This window comes from Mustelus asterias, chromosome 26 (assembly GCF_964213995.1).
Source record: "Mustelus asterias chromosome 26, sMusAst1.hap1.1, whole genome shotgun sequence".
Classification (NCBI taxonomy): Eukaryota; Metazoa; Chordata; class Chondrichthyes; order Carcharhiniformes; family Triakidae; genus Mustelus; species Mustelus asterias.
Window position 1 is genome coordinate 21,521,400 of NC_135826.1, and position 19,661 is coordinate 21,541,060.

The 19,661-nt window shown below is 45.9% G+C and overlaps 1 protein-coding gene across 2 annotated transcripts in view; it reads right to left on the bottom strand.

Annotated features, from left to right (window-relative positions):
• LOC144479507 (transducin-like enhancer protein 1) overlaps window positions 1-19,661 on the bottom strand; it is a 230,071-nt gene that overhangs the window by 145,683 nt on the left and 64,727 nt on the right. The gene's annotated exons all lie outside the window — the stretch shown is intronic.

Consider the following 19,661-nt stretch of genomic DNA (forward strand, 5'->3'; position numbering starts at 1 on the left):
GCTCGGGTATACAGAGGGAGAATTTAGCATGGCTAATATGCCTAATCTGCGCCTCTTTCGGGCTGTGGGAGGAAACCAGAGCACCTGGAGGAAACCCACGGAGACACGGGGAGAATGTGCAAACTCCACACAGACAGTGACCCAAGCCGGGAATCGAACCCAGATCCCCGGTGCTGTGAGGCAGCAGTGCTAATCACTGCGCCACCGGGCCGCCCCAACGGTGGTTCCACAAGAGAAAGAATGCAGTTTGAATACCAATCCCCAGTTGCAACTCCAGCCTATGGCAGCTCATTTCCCTGGTAAAATGCTTCACTATCTATGGACTGGCAAGACGTCGTGGCTTTTACACAGAAATAGAAGATGAATTTAATCATCATTGCCGCATTCAAATCAGGTGCCTGTAGAGTAGCGAAGGTTGGCCACTGATTCGTACTTCCCTCTCGTTGCTGGTAGCTAGGGAAAAAGAACATTTTCTTTTGTTTATCCGTTCAGGGGATGCTGGCAAGTCCATCATTTGATGTCCATTCCCTAATTGCCCTGGAGGAGGAGGAGTATGGCACAGCAGGAAGCGCCTTCATACTCTGCGCATCACATCCCTCAGCAGAAAAACACAAGAGATTCATTAACGCGATTTCGCAACACCAGAGCTCCAAAGCTAAAGTAGGGCAAAGTCGAAAATGATATTAAAAAAATCCTTGGCTGTCCTTTTGTTAGCCGAGTGGTTTCCTGTACTTAACCAACACTGAAATCCCAGGCCACAAAACATCTAGAGGAACAAATACTCTCCGCAGCAACAAGCATCCAGCGTAGAAAAGTCTGAGGTCACGTAACAACCGACTCAAGAACAGCTTCTTCCCTGCTGCCATCAGACTTCTGAACGGACCTACCTCGCATTAAGTTAATCTTTCTCTACACCCTAGCCCACCTGCTCTATTTCACACTCATCCCCTGCCTACAAAGCATGGAAAAGTCACAGCACAGAAGGGAGCCATTCAGTCCATCTTGTTCAAGCCAGCCCGAGGGCACTCAAGTGCCCTTTCTAATCCCAACCTCCTGCACCCAGCCCAAAGCCCTGCAGCCTACAGCACTCGAGGTGCAGATCCAGGTACTGTTTAAAAGAGTTTAAGGTCTCTGCCTCTACCAGCAACTCAGGCAATGAACTCCGGACACTCACCATCTTCTGCATAAAAAAGTTCTTCCTCATGTCCCCTCTACACTTTCTTCCATCTTGAATCTGTGTCCCTTGGTTCTAGAATTCTTGGTCAAGGGAAACTATTTTATCCTGTTCACTCGATCTCTTCCCCTCATAATTTTGTACACCTCAGTCTGACAAAGATGGCGCCGAAGCGGGGCGACTTCTTGGGAGCTGTGCCCAGCTTACCCTTTAATTCTATCTTTTACTCTCATTCTATGCTTTTGAAACTGTACTCTAACTCTTATAAACTCTCTAACAATGCTCTAAGTCAATCTCTTTTGATCTTTCTCCACACCCAAGCTCTGACTGAAACACTACATTCTGCACGCTCTCCATTCCTTCTCTATGAATGGTATGCTTTGTTTGTAAAGTGCGCAAGAAACAATACTTTTCACCGGATACGATTACATGTGACGATAATAAATCAAATCAAATCACTGGGCAATATCTACCTGCAATGTGGAGATGCCGGCGTTGGACTGGGGTGTGCACAGTAAGAAGTCTCACAACACCAGGTTAAAGTCCAACAGGTTTATTTGGTAGCAAATACCATAAGCTTTCGGAGCGCTGCTCCTTCGTCAGATGGAGTGGAAATGTGCTCTCAAACAGTGCACATTTCCACTCCATCTGACGAAGGAGCAGCGCTCCGAAAGCTTATGGTACTTGCTACCAAATAAACCTGTTGGACTTTAACCTGGTGTTGTGAGACTTCTTACAATATCTACCTGCCCACCAACAGACTTCCTTCACGAGCAAGACAGCAGTTGAACTCCTGTGAAGAGCCTGGTGCTTTTGTTGGCCTGGTCCGTACATCTAACTTCATTTCAGTCGGAATGTTAAAAATGTTTTCACTTGAGTAGATTTGTAATTAAAATTTTATTTAACTGGTTCCAAGGGCAAGGTATCAAAGGCTGCCAGCTTGCGACTGATGTACAAACAGGTTTAATGGGAGCTAACTAACAGCGAGGAACACTTGAAACTCATCTCATGCCCCACTAACCCCTTCAGCCATTTCTTTTATTAGACTGGTATATATAAATTATTCAAATAATTATTTATTAAAAGGCAAAGATTAAGTGCATGAATTAGGGAGCATAAATTAATTAATGCCTTTCACGCATTCTCCTTAAGCCTAACTTTAACACCACTTACGCAATATGGGGCCATATGGTTTATTAGGGAGCACAAAATGGCGGCTGCAGCAAATGTAATCCCTCGTGGGTATCGCAAGTATGACTGAACAAAAATTAAAAATTAATATAGGCTGTAAATTAAACAAACAAGTTGCTGCTGAGACGTGCGAATGTTGGCAGTGGTCACGATCAAAATTTTAACAGCGGAGGGACAATGTACACCCAGGGAAAAAGATGGCAACAGAAATATCGGGGTCAAGGAGTTCAGACCAGTGTTCACTTGCGGGTGGGGAGGAATGGGAGAAAGGGGAAGGGGTGGCAGAAAAGACGGAGAGGAGGAGTGGGGGAGAGGGGAAGGGGTGGGAGAGAGGCAGGGGAGTAGGCAGAGAACCGAAAACCAGAATCCAAAGCTAGAATGCATCGGTTTAAGGTGAGAGGGGAAAGATTTAAAAGGGGCCTGAGGGGCAACTTTTTCCACACAGAGGGTGGTGCATGTATGGAATGAGCTGCCAGAGGAGGTGGTAGAAATGGGTACAATTGCAACATTAAAAAGACATTTGGACAGGTGAATGGATGGGAAGGTTTAGAGGGATATGGACCAAACGCAAGCAAATGGGACCAGTTCAGTTTCGGAAACCTGGCCAGCATGGACAAGTTGGGCCAAACGGCCTGTTTCCATGCTGTATATCTCTGACTCTATGGGGAAGAGTTGGAGGGGTGAGAGAGAGAGGGGAAGGCGTGGGAGAGAGGTGCCCAAGAGTAGGATCAGGGGAAAATAAGTAACTGGGATAGTTGCCCTTAAAGCATAGAAAGTTAATCAGAGATTTGCAAAATGTTGAGAGGCAATTTTAATAGGGAAAAGTGATTTTCAATTACAGGAAGGGAACAGCCAGAGAACACATTGAAAAAAGGTAACCAGCAAAAGAACCAGAGATTGAGAGCATAGAAGGATCTTTTCCCAAACGTAGCAAGTTATGATGTGGAGATGCCGGCGTTGGACTGGGGTGGGCACCGTAAGAAGTCTCACAACACCACGTTAAAGTCCAACAGGTTTATTTGGACTCACGAGCTTTCAGAGCGTTGCTCCCTCCTCAGGTGAGTGGAGAGTTGGGTTCACAAACATGGCATATATAGACAAAGACACAATTGCAACTTAGCATTGTGTCTCTGTCTGTATATGCCGTGTTTGTGAACCCAACTCTCCACTCACCTGAGGAGGGAGCGACACTCCAAAAGCTCGTGATTCCAAATAAACCTGTTGGACTTGAACCTGGTGTTGTGAGACTTCTTACTGTAACAAGTTATGGTCTGGAATCCAATTGTGATGCTAGTGTACCTTTAAGAGTATTTATTTTCAGAAGTCATGTTCTCCGCAGTTTGAAAGCAGGTTTTTTTTCCACTGTTGCTGAGCTGTCTGCTTAGAAGTCCTTTTATTGCTGCTTCAATGGTTTAAGTGGAGTTTTGTTTATTTTTACTCTGGGCCTCAGGTACTTGCTGTGATTTTTTGTGACGATGAATTGTGGGAGAAAGAATGACCGACAGGTCAGGTGACAGGAATCCTTTCATTTTCAGTTTTGGGTTGCCGGCTATTTTAGTTTAGAAGGTATTTGGACAGCAGACTGAAAAGCAGTGTTTCTGTTTTCCTCTCTCACCCCGGTATTGGGAATTCTGCTGGCTAACTGGAAGCAGGTCTCGTTGCCTTCCTGGTGTGAAAATGTTGCTGTTGGTGGTTTGCTGGCTAGTAACTTGAGTCTCTCTCTCTCTCCCCGTGGGAAGCTGTTCTGATTTCCAGCAGGTCTGTGGGTGTGTACCAAGAGGGCTGCTGGAAGGTACAAGGCTGGGACGTCAGAGTTTCAATTCTCCAAACAAAGGACTAAGTTCCAGCATCACATGAGCATTCGTATTTTCTGTGCTAAACCTGCAGTAAGAATATGTTTATGGAGATTGTTTGTTTGAAACATTTCACATATTTGTCAAGGGTTATACAATATCATGGTTGGTTTTTTTTTCTTGTTTGTAATTGGTAAAAGTTATTGCGATATGTTAACTATATTCTTACATATACTTGGTTTGATAAAAGTTCCCTAGTGGGTCATTTGAATCATACCGGAAGTGAAACATCTCATGCTCACCCTAGCCAAATTCAAACTGCAAAACATGTGATCCAGGCGGACGTCATAAAACACTTTGGAGTTTCTGTCCTGAATTATACACAACGCAGAGTTTGAATGGATGGTAGAGGCAGATTGAATAGCTAGGAAACATTTGCAGGGGTATGGGGAAAGAGCTGGGGAGCGCATCTAAATGAATAGCTGTTGCAAACAGCTGGCACAGACATGATGGACCGAATGGCCTATTTCGATGCTGTACGATTTACGCTTCCTCTTCCCAGACCCCTTTTCGCTTCATCCACGTACCTACTCTAATCTTTAATGTTAACCGTGACTATGCTTCACTACCTAAAGAAGCACATTGAGACGGTGTCTGGTTGTGAAGTTCATCTTTGTCAACTTGAGGGGTTGCTCCTGGGAGCCTGTACTCCTAAGGTCCCTCTGTTCATCCTCAAGTGATGACTGATATTTTCCTGTTCTGGCATCATGGGAGAATGTTGGTACCCTTCAGCCCTGCACCCATTGTTGTGCACAGTGACTAGCGTGGCCTGCTATCTGAACCCAATGGGTCATCACAATCACTGCTGAAAAACTGCCCTGAACTCTTACTATCCTTTCCCTTCGATCCAATCTTAATGCAATTTCCTATCCTTCCCCTAACCCTAACTTTCATCTTCCCTAGGAATCTGTCATGTACTTTAGACATTGTCAAAATCTAAAGCTCATGGAAAAATGCAGAGGAAAGACTGGAGAGGCCGGGGTTATTTGCCGTGAGATAGAGGGGAGATCTGATTGCGATGTACAAAAATGTGAGGGGCCTGGATAGTGTGGATAGAAAAGTGGGCGGCACAGTGGTTAGCACTGCTGCTTCACTGCGCCAGGGACCCGGGTTCAATTCCGGGCTTGGGCCACCGTCTGTGTGGAGTCTGCGCGTTCTCCCCGTGTCTGCGTAGGGTTTGCTCTGGGTGCTCTGGTTTCCCCCCCACTGTCCAAAGATGGGCGGGTTAGGTTGATTAGCCATGCTAAATTGACCCTAGTGTCAGGGGATTAGCGGGACAAATATGTGGGGCTACGGGGATAGGGGCTGGGGTGGGATTGTGGTCGGTGCAGATTCAGTGGGCCAAATGGCCTCCTTCTGCACTACAGGAATTCTTCTATGAAAAAGGCCTATTCATCTTAGCGGGGGGGGGGGTTCTTCTTCGGCAAGACTAGATGATTCAGAGGGCTGAAAAGTCCTGCCCAATCTTTTCACCCAGAGGGTTACAGGGCTCTCAAAGCCCGAGAGCATAGGAGAGGCAGAAACATTCAATGCCTTTTAAAAAGGTGTCTGGACGTGCACCCCATGTGCCGTCACCTGATTTTGATTTGATTTATTATTGTCACGTGTATTAGTTTACAGTGAAAAGTATTGTTTCTTGCGCACTATACAGACAAAGCATACCGCTCATAGAGAAGGAAAGGAGAGGGTGCAGAATGTAATGTTACAGTCATAGCTAGGGTGTAGAGAAAGATCAACTTAATGCGGGGTAGGTCCATTCAAAGGTCTGATGGCAGCAGGGAAGAAGCTGTTCTCGAGTCGGTTGGTATGTGACCTCAGACTTTTGTCTGAGGTCTATGGACCAAATGCCGGCAAGTGACATTAAGCTGGGTGGCTCATTTCTCGACCGGCACAGACATGATGGGCCAAGTGGCCTCTTTCTGCGTCGTGCATTTTCTATGATTCCATTTATTGCGTCTCCAATGCCTGTCCCCCTTTTATGAGTTTTATGACGTTCAAGCCTTTCAAAATAAAGTATTTTCTCTCTTCAATCGAGGGACGTGGTAATTTTATTAAAGTCTCTAACGTTTCCCCTGCCACAGTGGCCTGTAATTAGCCTGATTAGCTCCATATCGTCTGTAAACACGGCCACCACATTGATCGCTCCCCAGTCCTCCAGCCCACATCAGCAAGGACTCCCTGGGGCCTCAGCTATTTCCTTCTTCATGGCAGTCAGGATCCTCGGATGTATCCTGCCAGGCCCCAGCACTTCATTTGCCTTTAGCCCAACAGCTAATTTTTACTTCAGTTATATTAGTTAAGCTGTCTTCTGGATTTACACTGATCACAAGTTCAGTGTGGGGGTGAGTTAACAGAGTAAATACACCATGTCACGAACCTGACCCTGGAATGAATAGGGACAAGTTTTGCACCTCCTGGCATGGTCTAAGACCAGACTTCAGGCTGAGTCTTGCTACAAGTGCATATATCATTAGGAACAGTGTAGAGATTAAAAATACAACTGCTTTGGATTCATACAACAATAGTGGCCCAAATGGACCGATTAACACATGGATAAATACTCCCAAATTATTATGGATAGTTTCATTTGCATGTGAAAGAATACTGTTATTTGATTCCAAGTGAGGACAACTTTATGCTGACCCTTCTTGTGCTTTTGCTCATCCATAGAATCATACAGTACAGAAGAGACCCTTTGGCCCATCGAGTCTGCACCGACACGTGAGAAATACCAGAACTCCCACCCAATACCATCTACCAGCACTTGGCCCATAGCCTTGAATGTTATGATGTGCCAAGTGCTCATCCAGATATTTTTTAAAGGATGTGAGGCAACCCGCCTCCACCACCCTCCCAGACATCACATTCCAGACCGTCATCACTCTCTGGGTAAAAAGATTTTTCCTCAAATCCCCTCTAAACCTCCAGCCCCTCACTTTGACCCTATGTCCCCTCGTGACTGACCCTTCAGCTAAGAGGAACACCTGCTCCTTATCCACTCTGTCCGTGTCCCTCATAATCTTGTACACATTTGACTCTTTGGCATTATCCAGGTGCAACCATTGCGACGCAACAGAAAGATAGAGCATCAATTTTAAAGAAACTTCTCGAATCACAGGCCCACATTTTGTTTGTCGAATGAGGTCTAGCAGTTCAGATTGGAGAGTGTAGCCAACAGCAGAGTAACACTATCACATACTGACACACCGGTAGTGTCAAACATTGGTGGCAACTCTCATGACTGAGTCAGAAGGTCACGTGTTCAATCCCCACTCCAGAATCTCGAGCTCACAGTCGAGACGGACACTAAATGCTTCACTGTCTGACGTGGCGTCCAATGCTGCCAACTTTTGCCGCACGGGTCTTTGAGTTACCGCACAACTGTGGGAAAAACTAAGAGTGTCCTTTGTACAAGGAATTAAAGAGAGGCTGTGACTGTTGCCCTCTCAGGTGGACATAGAAGATCCCACGGTACTACCTTGGAAGAGCAAAGCGGTTGTTCATGGTCCAAGAGTTGAGGAGAAACTACTTCTCCTAGAGAGTTGTGAATCTGTGGAATTCGCTACCTGAAAGTGCGGTGGATGCTGGCACAGTGAGTAAATTTAAACAAGGAGTTTAACAGATTTTTAATTAGCAATGGGTTATGGGGAGAATTCCAATCATTATCCAATCATTATCGCATTCCAATCATTATTCATTATTCTGTAAATTGAGTTTGTGTCTTTATGTGCCCTGTTTGCTGTTTATGAGCAGATCTTCCACTCACCTGACGAAGGAGCAGCGCTCCGAAAGCTCGTGGCGTTTGCTACCAAATAAACCTGTTGGACTTTAACCTGGTGTTGTTAGACTCCTTACTTATGGGGAGAAGGCAGGAAAATGAGGATAGCGGAGCAGGCTCGAAGGGCCAAAAGGCCTAATTCTGCTCCTATATCTTATGAACAACCAAATACAGCTTATCTGATCATTAACGGCATCGCTGTTTGAGAGTTCTTGCTGTGCACAAAGTAGCTACCATATTTCCAAGATTACAACAGTGTTACGCTTCAAAGAAAAGGCAATATACTTGATTGGTTATAAACTGCTTTGGGATGTCCTGAAAGGGAACTGTGCAACTAAAATACAAGTCTTTCTTTCAATTAGGTGCATAGATTGTTGCCTTGAAGTTGAAGATGACACAAAGTTGGATGGGGGTGTGAGGAGGATGCAGAGGTGCTTCAGTGTGATTTGGACAGGCTGAGTGAGTGGGCAAATACACGGCACATGCAGTATAATGTGGATAAATGCGAGGTTATCCACTTTGGTAGCAAAAACAGGAAGGCAGATTATTATCTGAATGGCTATAGATTGGGAGAGGGGAATGTGCAATGAGACCTTGAGTGTCCTCGTACACCAGTCACTGAAGGCAAGCAGGCAGGTTCAGCAGGTTGTGAAGGCGGCGAATGGTATGTTAGCCTTCATAGCGAAATGATTTGAGTACAGGAGCAGGGATATCTTGATGGAATTATACAGGGCCTTGGTGCAGTCGCACCTGTGTGTGCAGGTTCAGTCCCATTTTCTGAGGAAGGATGTTCCTGCTATTGAGGGAGTGCAGCAAAGGCTTACCAGACTGATTCCTGGGATGGCAGGATTGATGTCCAAGGAGAGATTGAGTCAGTTAGGAATATATTCGCTGGAGTTCAGAAGAATGAGGGTGGGGCGGGAGTGGATCTCATACAAACCATGCCGGAAGGATGTTCCCGATGGTGGGGGTGTCCAGAACGATGGGTTATAGTCTAAAGGACACGGGATAAACTTTTTAGGACTAAGATGAGGAGAAATCTATTCACCCAGAGAGTGGTAAGCCTGTGAAATCCGCTACCACAAAAAGCAGTTGAGGCCAATACATTGTATGTTTTCAAGAAGAAGTTAGATATGATCCTAACTATGTGTTAAGGGTCGTGGGCTTGAAACAAAAAGAAAAAGATGTGGTTTGCACACACACATTCAAAATAACAACAGCACATTTATTGTAGGAGCTGTTGCCTGTACAGAGTACAGTTTATTCAAAGTAAGTAAAGTTTATTTATCAGTCACAAGCAGGCTTACATTAACACTGCAGTGAAGCTTCTTTGAAAATCCCCTAGTCACCACACACTGGGGCCTGTTCGGAGAATTTAGCATGGTCAATCCACCTAACCAGCTCGTCTTTCAGATTGTGGGAGGAAACCGGAGCACAAGGAGGAAACCCACGCAGGCACGAGGAGAATGTGCAAACTCCACACAGACAGTCACCCAAGCCGGAAATCAAACTCGGGTCTCTGGCGCTGTGAGGCAGCAGTGCTAACCACTGTAGAAAATGAAACGAAAGCAGGAACCTGAGAAACACCCCAATGACATCACCATCAAATCATGTGACTGGCTCTTAAAGCAATCATGTAACCACTTAAATATATAACTCTTTTGGCAAAGGGGTTCAAAAGGATATGGGGGTAAGGTGGGATCAACCATGATCATAATGAATGGTGGAGCAGGCTCGAAGGGCCGAGTGGCCTACTCTACTCCTAATTTTTTATGGTTCTACAAACCTTTGAACTTTGAAGAACGAGCCAATATTTTAATGCTAACCTAGCCCCTTTTCCCCCTCCTTAGACTGGAGGGCATTAGGACCAATCGTAGCGGCTGCAGGGGGGGGGATGCAGTCTCCAACAGCAGATTCTACTCACATGGGGAAGTCAGAGAATCAGGGATACAATCTCCAAACCACATTCTCCATACATGGAATTCAATGCCGCGATGATGGTAAACCCTACAAGCCAAGATCAGTTAAATGAATGGCGGGCACCTGGTATTGATTAGTATCACACCACTGAACTATTTAACCACCAAACCACTCGCGATGGAATCGATTTGCTTCCTCTAATACATTCCCTTCGCTGTTCGGGTTGCGAGAGAAAGTGGTTCAGGAACAGACAACATACAGCGCCAAAGCACTTCAAACAAAATCTGACACCAAGCTAAGGAGATACGAGGATAGGTGACCAAAAGCTTGGTCAAAGAAGCAAGTCTTAAGAAGCAAAAGGAGGAGAGAACTGGTGTCGACGGACTGCTGGAGACACCGGCGTCAATGCTGGGGAAATTCTAATCAGGAATACACCAGAATTGAAGGAGGCACAGACAGAAATTTGAGGAGTGCCCAAGGCACACTCCCTTTTCTGGTGCTTGCTGCCGTCCAGTGAGTTCCAACGTTTCCAAAGCCACTTTGAGAAGGCCAGATGTGTGACATAAATAGATGAGGGGGTGGGTTGGGGTAGTTGTGGGGTTGGTACAGTCGGCAGACTCAGTAGTATAGTTACCCGGGAGTTAGAACTGGTTTTAATCCTTCCAACGTTTCCTGGGTAACTATTCTAGTTAGTGATTTATAGAACCATAGAAGCAGAAGGAGGCCATTCGGTCCATCGAGTCTACACCGACCACAATCCCACCCAGGCCCTATTCCCGTAACCCCATATGTTTACCCTGCTAATCCCCCTGACACTAAGAGGCAATTTAGCATGGCCAATGCACCTAACCTGCACATCTTTGGACTCCGGGAGCAAACTGGGGCACCCGGAGGAAACCCACGCAGACACGGGGAGAATGTGCAAACTCCACACAGACAGTGACCCAAGCCAGGAATTGAACTCGGGTCCCTGGCGCTGTGAGGCAGCAGTGCTAACCACTGTGCCACCCCACCTAAGTCGCAACCACGGTGGCACAGTCTTTGGCAGGGGGGGTACGACCATCTGGAAATCAGAATCTTTTTTGCCAATACCGCATCTAATACAGTGCAAGGGTTCAGGTTCTAACTAACACTGTGCTGCATCCACAGAGCTTTCCCAGAAACAGCTTAGCTTCCACTGACAATATTTTCTCCTCGGAAGGTCTACGATCCGTTATGACAATATGATTTACTACGAGACGGGGAAAAGGAAAAAGTCGAGTCTTTTCTGTGTAAGAGAAAGATGCAATTCGGGTTTCGTCACCCAGGGAGAGAACAAGAGCTTTCCGCTGTTTTGTTTAACTTGCCCCCTTGTGTGTCTGCTTGAGGATAAAATAAATGCAGCCCATACGAAACAGGTTTTAACCAGAATCAGATGCTCTTCAAACCAGTTCCCTCTGCTTAGGAGACCACAAAGAGAACAAGCTCAAACTCCAGGGGTGCCCCGCGGAAACAAAAGCGGACACCAAATCCAGTGCCTGGCAGTATGGTCTGATTAGCGTGCGTGTGGAGTGGAACAAGAAACATACAATCGCACATCTCTCTGAGCCGGCCCACCAGAGACATGTCTATTGGAATTTTACCGCCTCGCCCGCCCGTCCGAGGCCAACGGAGAATGCCCTTCTGCGAGCCTCACCCGCCCCGATTTCAGGACGGGCAGCTTGAGAGGGGGCAAGTGTGTATGTTAGCATGCACAAGAGAGGGGCGGTGAATGTGGGCGCTCGTGTGCACTAGACAAGGAGTAGGTTGGGTGCTTAGGTGCACGAGAGAAAAGGAGAGCGTGTGCGCCCGTGTCTATGAGAGAAGGGTGTACACGTGTGTGTGTGTATCTCATAGAATCCCTACAGTACAGAAGGAGGACCTTCGGCCCATCAAGTCTGTACCAACCACAATCTCACCCAAGCCCTATTCCCGTAACCCCACACATTTACTCTGCTAATCCCCCTGATACTAGGGTCAATTTAGCATCAATCAACCTAACCTGCACATCTTTGAACTGAGAGAGGAAAGCGGAGCACCCGGAGGAAACCCACGCAGACACGGGGAGAATGTGCGGACTCCGCACAGTCACTTTCTGAATTGAATTTGTGAGCAAAAGTTCAGCATCGCTCCTCAAATTACAAATGACAAAAAAGGCAAGACTTGGAAAAACTTGTGGAATAACCAGAACATTTTAGTTATAACAAATGAACACATATAAAACACAGAAATATCTTTTAACCTTTTGTATGTTTGTAGCTATTGCGCAATAATACGTTTGTGTGGTTTCATTCGTCAATATAATCAGAATGTTTCTTAGGGGTCACCAGTGCTCTGGGGAGATCAGAAGGGTTCCTGTGGCTGGAAAAGCTTGGGAAATCCTGAAGTAGATGATGATGTATAACTGATATCAGTCTTGTGTTACAGGAGCGAGAGAAAGAGAGAGAGAAAGAGAGATTGGAATCATGCCTGGAAGTAACACGTCATGGTCCTTGGCAAGATCCCAGCTCGTGGGAGATGATCCGGTTTGGGACCAATAATGTTTTCTTTAAAGTAAACTAAGTTTGAGATTCAAGATGTTTACTGAATGAATAAAGCCACAAGATTCCAAGGGTTTGGAAAGGACAATAGCAAATTTGGCTCTACAAGTTCAGAAAGATAAAACAATTTACAAACTATCTTATACTCCAACACTCAGGGCAAGTGAGAGGTAGATGTGTACCCAAGGCAGCAAATAGCCTCAGCCATCATGCTGCTGGGCTAACTGGACAAGCTGGAGGTAACAGCCCTGTCTCCTTATCAGCAATTCTCCCTTTCCTATAACCTCCATCTCTTGAGGACAGCTTCACATATAACAGCTGTCTTCCTGTGGTGACCCTTCACACACAAGCAACTGTTGCCGGGTGGGGAGGGACTGGAGTTTCTTCTTTCCTCCCTCAACTAGGGCTCCTTTCATTTGAATGCCTCAGTGCCAAGCTTGCTAGCGATGAGCCACAGTCTCCAGATTATTAAACCTAATTGCTGCCTCAATTCCAAGCTTCTACCTTCATATAAGGGCGGCACGTGGCACAGTGATTAGCACTGCTGCCTCACAACGCCAGGGACCCGGGTTCAATTCCCGGCTTGGGTTGGTTGCTGTCTGTGCGGAGTCTACATATTCTCTCCGTGTCTGTGTAGGGTTTCCTCCGGATGCTACGGTTTCCTCCCACAGTCCAAAGATGTGCGGGGTTAGGTCATGCTAAATTGCCCCTATTGTCAGGAGGACTAGCTGGGGTAAACGCATGGGGTTATGGGGATAGGGCCTGGGTGGGATTGTGGTCGGTGCAGACTCGATGGGCCGAATGGCCTCCTTCTGCATTGTTGAATTCTGTGATTCTTTGCTCTCATATGCTGAATAAAAGAGGCTCCGAAACAATTTGAACAAATTTCTTTCAGATCCCATTAGGCCTCATACGTTTCCGATTTTCTTTCTCACAATTGAATAGAAGTTCTTGAGTTGGAAAACTGAGGGCCTTGGATGCTGAGTTTCTGAGTCATGTTTGGTTCAATTGTTATTGCAAACCTGGTGACTTTGGCTGACCTTTTCACCCAAGGAAGTGAAGTAATACCAATTCAATACTCTTTATTATTTTTTTAAAATTTGTTCATGGGATGTGGGCATTGCTGGCTAGGCCAGTACTCATTACCCCATCCCTAATTACTCTTCAGGTGACAGTTAAGAGTCAACAACATTGCATTCATAGAATCTCTACAGAACACAAAGAGACCGTTTGGCCCATCAAGCCTACACCAGCCACAATCCCACCAGAATCCCCATAACCCCACGTATTTACCCTGCTGATCCCCCTGACACTTCGTGGCAATTTAGCATGGCCAATCAACCTAACCTGCACATCTTTTTGGAGGTGGCACAGTGGTTAGCATTGCTGCCTCACAGCGCCAGGGGCCCGGGTTTAATTCCGGCCTTGGGTGACGGTCTGTGTGGAGTTTTGCACGTTCTCCCCGTGTCTGCGTGGATTTCCTCCGAGTGCTCCGGTTTCCTCCCACAATCCCAAGATGCGTAGGTTAGATGGATCAGTCATGGTTACGTGGTTACATGGTTACCCCATCAGTCTGGGGTTACGGGAATAGTGCGGGAGAGAGGGTCTGGGTAAGAGATTCTGTCAGAGAGTTGGTGCAGATGCGATGGGCAGATGACCTCTTCCGCAGTGTAGGGATTCTATATAAAAAAAAGAGCCCGCCAGTTCTAACAAAGCACTTTCAGCCACAAAAACATGAAGTGGTCTTTTCTCATTTCAGCAATCGGTTCACCAGCAATCTCACTCCAGGAAAGGTTGGAGGAACACAAAACAATGATAGGATTTACCATCTCCAATACATTGCACTCTCCAAGGAACAACTCCACTTCCATGTGAGCCCTTTCCACTCGCCATTCCTTTGAACAAAATGCTCCATTAGGAAATTAAATGCAAACATAAAAAGATTCCAATAAAGAGTACACAGTACTTTGCCATGGAAATCAGAAATGCACCACAGTGCATTCATATAGTGGACTTGGTCTTGTCTCAGCAAGTGAGTAAACCAAACAAACAGAGCCTGACGGGCCCCAAACATGGCAACACACATTTATTTTTCTTTTGTCTGGATAAGCAAACAGATAATCGCGTCTGGAAAAGCAGGCTCAACACATGACCTTTTGTCCAACTCTAGACTTTCAATCTCCCGCCCTACCTTTCCTGAGTGCTCCTGTGTCTTTCAAGCTTTCCATCCCCTCCGGCCTTTTACAAACATCTAACCCATTATCTTGTGAACAATACAAGGTAAGGAAGGAGGTTGGGGAGTGGGGGGGTGGGAGGAAGAGATAGAGAGAGAGAAGCAGAAAACGAGTGTTCTTAAACATGCGTCATGTACAAGGTCCCTGCTCTGTTCTGCATGCAAGCAGTAGCATTCTCTACCTCGGCCAGAGAAACATTACTCGCAATATACAAAAACTAATCCACTGCCGCTCTCTCCCCCCCCCCGGCTCCCCCAGCCAAAAAGGTTTTATGGCTGCACGTAAACGGATCCAAGAAACATTCAAGATTCCCAAAAGATGCAGTTAAGTCACATAATCGCTCCAGCATTCTTTACAGTTAAAGTTGCCAATTTACAGTATTCGTCGCTGCCAATGCTAAGTATCCATTCCTAAGTGAATTTCCAATACAGCTCACGCTAGAGAAAGCCAACGGGACAGTAGCTTTTTTCCCCTCTGAGAACCACAATGAATAACTATAAACCGATACTACTGTCCAAAACCTGGTTGGGAAAAGTGGAGGCTAATTTCGCTGAATTCCGGTCTTAAGTGCATGTAAGCCACCCAGAAATTCGGAAAAAGGACAGAATAAAAATTGTGAGCCATTTTTCTTTTAAAAATAAAGAGAGAGTGGTTAAAACAAGATATATCCTCTTCTGGAAACATCTGGAATGGGGAGGAGCTGCTGGTCAGCCTATTGCAGGGTGAACAAATAGAACTCACTCTGTCTCAACACATTTCGCAAAAATGGTTTACAGCCAATTAATTATAAGTGCGGGGGAACGTGACAACAAGTCAGATGACCAAAATGTGTTAGAATGTAACCGGTGATAACATTGGATCTGTTGTAATGTGACCAATGGTAACAAGCTGTAAGGGTCAGCTGACCCAGTAAACCAAGGACCCAATGACAGAATAATGTGATGATCAGCTGACTCTGTATAAATTAGAAACCAAAACAGAAAATGCTGGAAAATCTCAGCAGGTCTGGCAGCATCTGTGAGGAGAGAAAAGAGCTGACGTTTCGAGCCCAGATGGCCCTTTGTCAGTATAAAGTATCTCACGTGAGAACACCATCTACATCATCAACATCATCTCACGTGAGAACACCGTCTAACAGGTACACGATACCTACTCTTGCAACTCGGCCAAGCTCGGCCTTTCCTGATACGCTGCAGGAAAGGATGTCCCGAGGCATGGTACATTGGGGAAACCATGCAGACGCTACGACAACGGATGAATGAACACCACTTGACAATCACCAGGCAAGACTGTTCTTTTCCTGTGGGGGAGCACTTCAGCGGTCATGGGCATTCAGCCTCTGATCTTCAGGTAAGCGTTCTCCAAGGCGGCCTTCACGACACACGACAGCGCAGAGTCGCTGAGCAGAAACTGATAGCCAAGTTCTGCACACATGAGGACGGCCTAAACCGGGATCTTGGATTTATGTCACATTATCAGTAACCCCCACAGCTTGCCTCCTGGACTTGCAGAATCTCACTAGCTGTCCTGTCTGGAGACAATACACATCTCTTTAACCTGTGCTTAATGCTCCCCCCACTCACATTGTCTGTATCTTTAAGACCTGGTTGGCTGTAGAGATTCTCTTCTAATCAGTATTCTGTAACTTGATTTTGTGTCTCTGTATGCTCTGTTTGAGAGCAGATATCCACTCCATCTGACGAAGGGGCAGCGCTCCGAAAGCTAATGGCATTTGCTACCAAATAAACCTGTTGGACTTTAACCTGGTGTTGTTAAAACTCTTACTGTATAAATTAGAATAGGTTGGGAATTGTGGGGAGCTTAGAATACCCAGGGAGAGGCCTTAAATTTGGAGTAACTAAGTTTATTTATTAAATCTTTTTCTTTGATTTATTATTGTCACATGTATTAACATACAGTGAAAAATGTTGTTTCTTGCGCGCTATACAGACAAAGCATACCATTCATCGAGAAGGACATTGCAGAATGTAGTGTTACAGTCAAATCTAAGGTGTAGAGAAAGATCAACTTAATGCGAGGTAAGTCCATTCAAAAGTCTGAGAGCAGCCGGGAAGAAGCTGTTCTTGAGTCGGTTGGTACATGACCTCAGACTTTTGTATCTTTTTCCCAAAGGAAGAAGGTGGAAGAGAGAATGTCCAGGGTGTGTGGAGTCCTTAATTATGCTGGCTGTTTTGCCGAGGCAACGGGAAGAGTAGACCGTGTCAATGGATGGAAGGCTGGTTTGCGTGATGGATTGAGCTACATTCATGACCTTTTGTCGTTCCTTGCAGTCTTGGGCAGAGCAGGAGCCATAACCAAGCTGTGATATAACCAGAAAAAATGCTTTCTATGGTGCATCTGTAAAGTTGGAGAGAGTCGTAGCTGACATGCCAAATTTCCTTAGCCTTCTGACAAAGTAGAGGCGTTGGTGGGCATTCTTAACTATGGTGTCGGCATGGGGGGAGGACCAGGACAGGTTGTTAGTGATCTGGACACCCAAAAACTTGAAGCTTTCAATCTTTTCTACTTCGTCCCCATTGATGTAGACAGGGGCATGTTCTCCTTTACGCTTCCTGAAGTCGATGACAATCTCCTTCGTTTTGTTGACATTGAGGGAGAGATTATTGTTGTCGCACCAGTTCACCAGATTCTCTATCTCATTCCTGTATTTCCTTATAAGTTGGAGTAAGTTTTGTTACATTTTTATTATCCACATTTGAAGAGTTCTTTCTGGATGAACAAAATGGAGCCGGCTCATTCAGGAAAACACCAAACACATCTTAGAGGCTTCAGGGTAGTGTCCGAAGCCCAACCACCTTCAGCTGCTTCATCAATGACCTTCCTTCCACCATAAAGTCAGAAGTGGGGATGTTTGTTGACGTCTGCACAATGTTCAGCGCCAATCGTGACTCCTCAGATACTGAAGCAGTCCATATCCAAATGCAGCAAGGCCTGGACAATATCCAGGCTTGGACTGACAAGTGGCAAGCAACATTCAGGTCACCCAAGTGCCTGGCAATGACCGTCTCCAAGGAGAGAGGATCTAACCATCACCCCTTGATATTCAATAGCATTATCATTGTTGAATCACCCACTATCAACATCTTGGTGGTTACCATTGACCAGAAGCTGAACTAGATGAGCTATATAAATACTGTGGCGACCAGAGTAGGTTAACGGCTGGGAATCCTGCAGTAAGTGACTCCCCAAAGCCTGTCCACCATCTACAAGGCACAAGTCAGGAGTGTAATGGGAACACTCTCCACTTGCCTGGTTGCAGCTCCAACAACACTCTAGAAGCCTGGCACCATCCAGCAGCCCACTTACTGCTACCCCTTTCACAAACATTCACTCCCTCCACCACTGAGGAACAGTGGCAGCTGTGTGTGCCATCTACAAGATACACTGCAGGAACTCACCAAGGTTCCTTCGGCAACAAATTCCAAACCCATGATCACTACCATCTAGAAGGACAAGGAGAGCAATTACCTGGGAACCAGCTGGAGGTTACCCTCCAAGCCACTCACTATCCTGAATTGGAAACATAGTTGCCGTTCCTTCACTGTCACTGGGTCAAAATTCTAGAATTCCCTCCCTAACAGCAGTGTGGGTGTGCCTACACCACATGGACTACAGTGGTTCAAGAAGGCAGCTCACCACCACCTTCTCAAGGGGAACTAGGGAAGGGGCAATAAATGCTGTGGCACAGTGGTTAGCTTTGCTGCCTCACAGCACCGGGGATCCGGGTTTGTGCAATAAGTCTTCAGAGGCAGAAGTCCCTTCACCAAAATCCCTTTATTTACAAACTCTAACAGCAGTACACAGAGTGCTAGCAGTCAGCAGTCTAGCCCCTGGTAAGTCAGAGGAACTGACACTCCTTGATAAATATAAGGCAAAGACTCCCTGATTGGCTCATCAAAAGGCCCCTTAATCAGCGAGTTCATACTCAAATAGGCCACCCCTAATGGCCTAACTGAAGTCATTACAGTTCGATTCCTGACTTGGGTCATTGTCTGTGCGGAGTTTGCACGTTCTCCCCATGTCTATATGGGTTTCCTCCCACAAGATGTGCGGGTTAAGTTGATTAGCCATGCTAAATTGCCCCTTAGTGTCCTGGGATGTGTAGGTTAGAGGGATTTGTAGGGTAAATATGTGATGTTAAGGGGATATGGCCTAGGTGGGATTGCTGTTGGTGCAGACTCGATGGGTTGAATGGCCTTCTTCTGAACTGTGGTGATTCTGCGATTTGAACCCCCAGCCTTCCACGGAGCCACAACTAACATGAGGAATGCACCATTGTGGAAGATGATTAAAAAAATAATCTTGCTGGGTGGGGTGGGAATGGAGGAATATCAATAAATGATTCACCACTGTGTACTTACCTTGGATGAAACTTTTGATGGTATGAAAAATGTTTTTTTTAATAAAGCGCTTTGGTTGTTCATTTTGCAGTGCCTGTATTTGTCTGGAGATTTGCCAGTCACGAATCCTGTATCTACCTGCAAGCGGTGAGGTCAATGCTAGGCCAGCTTTTACACGTGTGAAGGTGGTTTCGCTGCTAAAAATAAACTCTTCCCCCAAACCCTCAAAACTAGCATCGCAGGAAAGTCCAAAATGCCCTGGCTTCACATGGTGCTTTTCCAAAATTACAAAAGCGCTTTTATATCGTGCAAAAGGAGGTGAGGTTAAAAATAGTGCACAGGTCTAATCCTTCCAGTAATGATGTTTTGAATGAAAAATGAAGAGTGCAGGTTTCATTGCCTCAACATGTACCGCAAGTTACAAAAACACACACAATTAATTTTGAAACCAAGTCCAGTGAGCTATGCCGAGAATTAAATGAGGAAGGTCGTGCATCGAGCTTACTTCCCCCTTCATCACTCCCCCCCTCACCTATTTCCAACCCACATTTAACTATATGTTGATCTCCCTGGTGGTCAGGCAAGCAAATCG